Source organism: Ovis canadensis, chromosome 13 (assembly GCF_042477335.2).
Source record: "Ovis canadensis isolate MfBH-ARS-UI-01 breed Bighorn chromosome 13, ARS-UI_OviCan_v2, whole genome shotgun sequence".
In the NCBI taxonomy this organism is placed as follows: Eukaryota; Metazoa; Chordata; class Mammalia; order Artiodactyla; family Bovidae; genus Ovis; species Ovis canadensis.
In genome coordinates this window covers 57,122,182-57,128,348 of record NC_091257.1, presented here as the reverse complement: position 1 = coordinate 57,128,348, position 6,167 = coordinate 57,122,182, and the positions used below count along the sequence as shown (strand labels likewise).

The window sequence follows — 6,167 nt, the reverse complement described above, 5'->3', positions numbered from 1 at the left end:
GAAATGAGATGGTTCACAAAGGTGGGGGTGGGGCCGGGGGTGGCTGGAGAGCCCGGCTTGGAAACCAGCACAGACTGAGGGGTGCTGGGTGGCCTGGTCACCGTCATGGACACACTGGTCACGGCTGCAGCTCCTGCTTTTGCTCAGCAATGGATGTGGCCTTCAGCATCGTGGCCTGAAGGGCAGTGTGCAGCCCACCAGCACTGCCACAGAGGACAGGGACACTTCCTCATCAAAGGTTCCAGTCTCTTTGTACGTGTGTGTGCTAAGTTGCTTAGTTGTGTCCCACTCTGTGTGACCCTATGGACTGTAGCCCGCCAGGCTCCTCTGTCCATGGGATTCTCCAGGCGAGAATACTGGAGTGAGCTGCCATTTCCTCCTCCAGTTTTCCCAACCTAGGGATTGAACCTGTGTCTCCTGCATTGGAGTCTTCACCACTGAGCTCAAATTGAAATCCTCAAATTAAAATCCAGAATGGCAGCATCTGATGGGCACCATGCTCCCTGGTCCAGGGGGTGGGAGGAGGGTCATGTACTGAGATTGGAACTCTGACTTCCCCCAGGAGCCACAAAAGTGGTCACCCCAGAGACAAAGCCAGTTCAGACACTCAGCAGCACCCCCCAAAATAAAACATTAAAGCTGCAAGCGTCTAGCACAGAAACCTAAAATCTTAGATTTGGCTAAGCACCTAAATCATTAAGACAGCTTCAGCAGCATCCGTCAGCCCGAATTTCACAGGCTGCTCTGCAAAGGTTTTATCCTAAGAGCGCTTCTGAGAGAGAACCAGGGTCGCTGGAGTTACAGTGACGGGAGCCTTCAGAGTCATAAGTAATTAAAGCCATGGCTTTTACCGTGTGATATGAAACGTATGTCCATGTGCTTCATGCTGGGTGACTGCTCTTGAGGGCATGGGCTCGATGCTGGGCTCGTGTGTTGACCTGTAGCCACGTGGTCCTGCTCATGTCTATTCCCAGCAGGAGGTTATCCAAACAAACGAGCCAGCGAATCACCTGACAGGAAGCAAGGATAGAGGGCAAGAGCTGACCGGACACCCCCAGGACCGTGCTTGCGGCTCAGCCCTGGGTCTGCACCCTCTGCTCCAAGGTTCGCTGTGTCACCCAGGAGCAGGACAGAAATGCAGGGTCTCAGGTCCATCCCAGAACAGACGAGTCAGAACTGGCGTTTCAGGGGCACGTTCAAGTTTGGGAAGCCCTGCTCTGCAGCCCCCAGACAGGGATGATCCGCCTGGCCTCCAGACCACCTGTTCTGCCCACTTTGTTTCCAGAATTGCTGTCCTGTCGTCGGCAGGTGGACCCAATCCAGGAATGCTTTCCCACTGGGCCCTCTGTCTCAGACCCGTGCCCTGCATGGCAGATAGCCTCTGACCGAGGTCGTCTATCATCTTGTGACTCAAGCCTGTGTCCACTTGGCAGATGGTGAGTATTAGGGACTCACACCATCCCTCGTCTTCTGTCCCCAGAGGTGCAGAGGAAACAGCCATGAGGTCAGAGCAGTGCCAGCCCCACTTCCCGGCACCTTGTAGGAGACTTTCTGGTGAGTTGCAGACCCCACACAGCCGCCCACCCCCTCCACCCACCCACTTGGTAAACAACAGTAGGAGGAGGGTAGGGGGGTCGGGTGGGGCCTCAGGTCAGTCCTTTGCAGGGAGCTCAGCTCAGCGGAAGTGAAAGGGGGATGGAGAAGGACCGAGTTCCTCCTGTGCTGGGGAGAGATTCCACTCTTTATTCCAGACCTTTGGGGAGGAAGTGAAAGAGGAAGTGGGAAACAGGTCGCTGTGGCCCAAAGTGCGGGAACTAAGGAAACCCCCTCTGGAGCAGGAGCCCCTGCCCCACTCTGGATCACGGCAGAGAGAGGGCAGAGCCAGCAGGCAAACAAGTGCACTCTGTCAACTACAGATTGGCACTTGCCACTGCCGTCTTCCTCTACAAGGATTAAATTATGTGTTGCTGTAGCTGCTGAATTTCAACAACAGCCTGAAAGGAGATCAGTGTCCCAGGTGGCACTAGTGGTAAAGAATCTGCCAATTCAGAAGACTTAAGAGACCTGGGTTCAGTCTCTGGGTTGGGAAGATCCCCTGGAGAAGGGCATGGCAACCCACTCCAGTATTCTTGCCTGGAGAATACCATGGACGGATGAGCCTGATGGGCTACAGTCTGTGGGGTTGCAAAGAGTCAGACATGACTGAAGTGACTTAACACACATTCACTGCAAGGAAATCAGGGTGGAGAGCAGAAATGAGGTACTCTATGCTCTGGGGGGAAAAATGGCATAACAGGTCTCCAAATAGTTAGATATATTCAGGAGCTGATTTCATGAGCCCAATTCTTGTATCTCCTCATATCTAGAAAAGCATTAAAATCCTGCATGCTGATGACGGCTCCTCATGATTACAGAAACATTTTGCAAAAAATATGTGCTTGATTGCAAGTTCTCCCCCTTCACCAAAATCACATTTATACTGACCCCTGCCTCTTTGGAGCACTTTCTTGGAGCTGAGTTGCTGTCTCCTGGGCTGTATTCCTCATTTTGCCTCAAATAAAACCTGATCACGACTCTCACATTGTGCATTTGTTAAAAGCTGGCAACACAGGGAGCCCGCTCAAAGCAGCAGAGACACAACAGCCCATGTCCTGACACAGCTGGGCCAAAGGCTGTGGGTTTAGCCGGGTCCCAGCTCCCCAACACAGAAACGCTCTTTCCCACGCAGTTCAGACGCTGCTCCCACCCCATCCAGGCGAGTCGGGCCAGCCTGAGACGGTGGCCTCTCAGTCTGAGTGCAGAGCATTGGCTGACAGTAGAGTCCTTTATTCTATCCATTCTGTTCTCACCAGGGGAAATTCAAATTCCAGAAAGGACAAAGCTCACATTTATCCAGACCAGCTAATGAAGGAATGCCGGACCAAATACTGAGAATTCACACAGCTTAGGAAGTCAGCCTTGAACCCAGAAGATCCACAATTGAGCCCGGAAAGAGCTTTTTTACCCCATCAATCACTTCTTGGTTTTTACAAACCCCTTCAGCTATGCATGCCCACCAGTGATTTTGTCCTTAATAGACATATTCTTGGCACTCACTTCTCCCTTCTTAAACCATCACCACCGAGCCCCCTCTGCATGAGGCTGGTCATGTATTTAGGTCTGCAGACCTTTGGGGCTTGGCTGAATCTCACTAAGAAGCAAGGGTAAAAGCCTTGGTAACATAAGCACCAGGAGACCCTTTGGGTGCTAACCAATAACACAGCCCCATGGTGTTCAGGGAATCTGCACCCAGGTTGGCAGAGCAACCTGCCTGCCTGGCTCTCCACAGCTCCGGCCCTGGGGCTCTGCCTGTGGGGCGCCAGCCTCACCCTCCCACTCCCTTCTGGTCCCTGCTGGGCTGATCCATCGTTTCCACACCCTGTCGTTGCACACCAGCCTGCTTCTGCGTCCATGGGGAAGAAGCACACTTGGTTCCCGTCCCCTTTCTGACCGTGTGAGTGTGAGGATGTGCTAGTTACCAATTCTTGGTGGATTTCAATATCTACAAATCACGGGAAGGGCCTCGCGGATTGGCGGAAAGTGAGGAAGCACGTAGAAAAGGACACGGCAGCACCTTCATGTTCCTGCCGCTCCCCCCTTTCCCACACTTGCCCCTCCAGGTCGTCCCCATTTCTCATCACCATCTTCAACAGCCTCAGGGAGAGAGGGAGTGACATTTCCTAAGCACTGTGATGGGGATTTGAGGAAGAAACCCACACATGCATAGTTTGGCCCTTTCTGCCACGGATCCTCGGCCTAGCATCACCATACACCGCCCGGACCCCTACCCAGCCAAGGGGATTGGAGTCAGCATGCCCAAGGACCAGAATGTGGACTCCAACTAGTAACATACCGAGTCCAGACTCTGCTGCTTACCGTACAACAGGACGATCAATTGAGATCCGAGTGGTTGGTGACGGAATAGTGAACGGAAAGGAATAGGAAAGCCCGCAGACTGAGACGCGGGTGGACGAATGTTCCTAAGAACTACTTTGGGTCTGTATGCTGGTTTCTTCTATAGAACAAAGAAAGGGGCAGGTGAGGAGGTGAATAAAAAAGACCACGTGTCTGTGCGCTCAGTTCCTGCGGACCATAGCCTGCCAGGCTCCTCTATCCACGGAAATCTCCAGGCAAGAAACACTGGAGTGGGTTGCCATTTCCTCCTCCAGGGGAATCTTCCCCAACCTGGGATCAAATCTGCATCCCCTGCAGCTCCTGTGTTGCAGGCAGATTCTTTTACTGCCGAGTCACTGGGGAAGCCCCTAAAAAAGGCCATGTGTGTTTGTTGCTCAGTCGTGTCTGACTCTTTGTGACGCCATGGACTGTAATCTGCTAGGCTCCCAGGCAAGACTACTGGAGTCGGTTGCCATTTCCTTCTCCAAAAAGAAGGCCATAAGTTGTTGCAAATGTTTCCTGGTCTAGCTGTTGGTCTGGTCAGGAAGTCTCCTGACAGCTAAAAAAAAAATGGGTGTTTTAGCTTAATGTTCAGGCCAGTGATGCAGGGTACCAGGAGATGGACTGTTGTGTATACTTTAAGCTATAGGCAACCTCCCTTTAGTGATTAATTTTTAGCGACCTATATGGGAAAAGAATCTAAAAAAGAGTGGATATATGTATATGTATAACTGACTCACTTTGCTGAAAGTAACACAGCATTGTAAATCAACTATACTCCACTAAAAATTTTTTAAACTAATAATAATAATAGGCCTACACAGAGCCATTCTACCTTACTCTTGCATTCTTAGGGGTAAAACATTGCAATTTTAAAATGATTTAGTAGTGACTAAAAAATTAAATGTTTTGAAACACTTCTTAGAAAATTTCAGGATTTTTTTAAATCAATTCAATTTTGGTAGTTTTATGCAACTCCATTTTTACAGTCTATTTGAAGGAAACTTGCAGTGATTCTTTGCCTAAAGAACAGAAGACTTGAAAACCTTACACCTGCTTTTCCACATGTTAACTTGCTTAGACAATCATGTTGGATTTTAGTTTCTAAGTGTGCAGTTCAGCCAAGTCTGGGAAGGTCGGAGAAGGACTCCATTTCCAGGAAGAAGGCAGGATGGGGTGGGACCAACCTGCCACTAGAAACAACAAAAACTACTGACTCAAAATCTTAATTTCTTAAAGCACCAAATTATTTGGTAAGACAACAAGAAACAAAAGTCCAAAATCGAAGAGGAGATGAAATCTCTGAAAGTTAAGTGGTGCCTTTAGAGGTGTTTTGGGACTAAGGGCATTTGCCAACTTGGACAAACTTGAACTTTTAATTTTATAGGTGTGTGTTTATGTGTGGGTACGAATCATGCAAAAGCTCACAAGTGATACAGGTGTGTGCATTGGCAGGGCTCAGGCAGAGAAGCAGAGCCAGGAGATGGCCACAAGGTTTGAGGTGATACTCTGGCGGCTACAAGACCAGGGGAGAAAGGCCTATTGGGACGGCTGGGCTGGAGCTGTGGCCCCAGGACCCCCCACCCATCCCCAGGCAGTTCCTTTCGACTCAAGGAAGCTCAGTATTGCTCTCACGTCTTTGGACCTGTTGCAGGAAGCTCACCCAGGTCACCCAGAATACCTGCCCCTCCTTCAAGCAAACCTACCTGGACTGTTATCACATCCACAAGGAACCTTCACAACAGCTTCAAATTAGGACTTGATTAACTGGGGATGCACAGAAGGTCACACAGAAGACCCACCATCTATCTTTACAAACTTTCTCCTAATTCTGAAATCTTTCTAAATAAAAAGTCTCACGCACTGAGCTGTGAGTTCCTCACCCAGACCTAAGGGTCCAAGGGCCCAGCCTGCTGGCCTGGCTGCACAATTTCATTCCCACGTGTTCCCGAGTCCCTCGAGGACCCGACCTGCCAACCCCTGAGCAAATCAGTGTGCAGTCTCTCCGACGGGGCGCCAGGCCTCAGCCATGGAGCTTCTAACCACTGAAAAATGAATCACTCTTTCTTTGGGAAGAGGGAAAACAGTGCAGGCAGAAACTCAGGTCCACATAAAGAAGGGAAGCGAAGGAGTCATCGAGGGAAAAATTCTTTTCCCGTTTTTCTTTTTATTTTATTTCGCTCTCATCTTCCACACACTAGCCTAACCAGAGGAGCACGCTGGACAAATTATGA

The 6,167-nt window shown here is 50.2% G+C and overlaps 1 long non-coding RNA gene across 1 annotated transcript; it reads left to right on the top strand.

Moving 5' to 3' along the window:
- The first annotated feature begins 1,008 nt into the window (after positions 1-1,008).
- On the top strand, positions 1,009-5,796 carry LOC138417862 (uncharacterized). Its single transcript, XR_011248323.1, has 3 exons — positions 1,009-1,390; positions 1,481-1,554; positions 5,389-5,796. It is a non-coding gene; the product is annotated as an uncharacterized lncRNA (long non-coding RNA).
- The last annotated feature ends 371 nt before the right edge of the window (positions 5,797-6,167 follow it).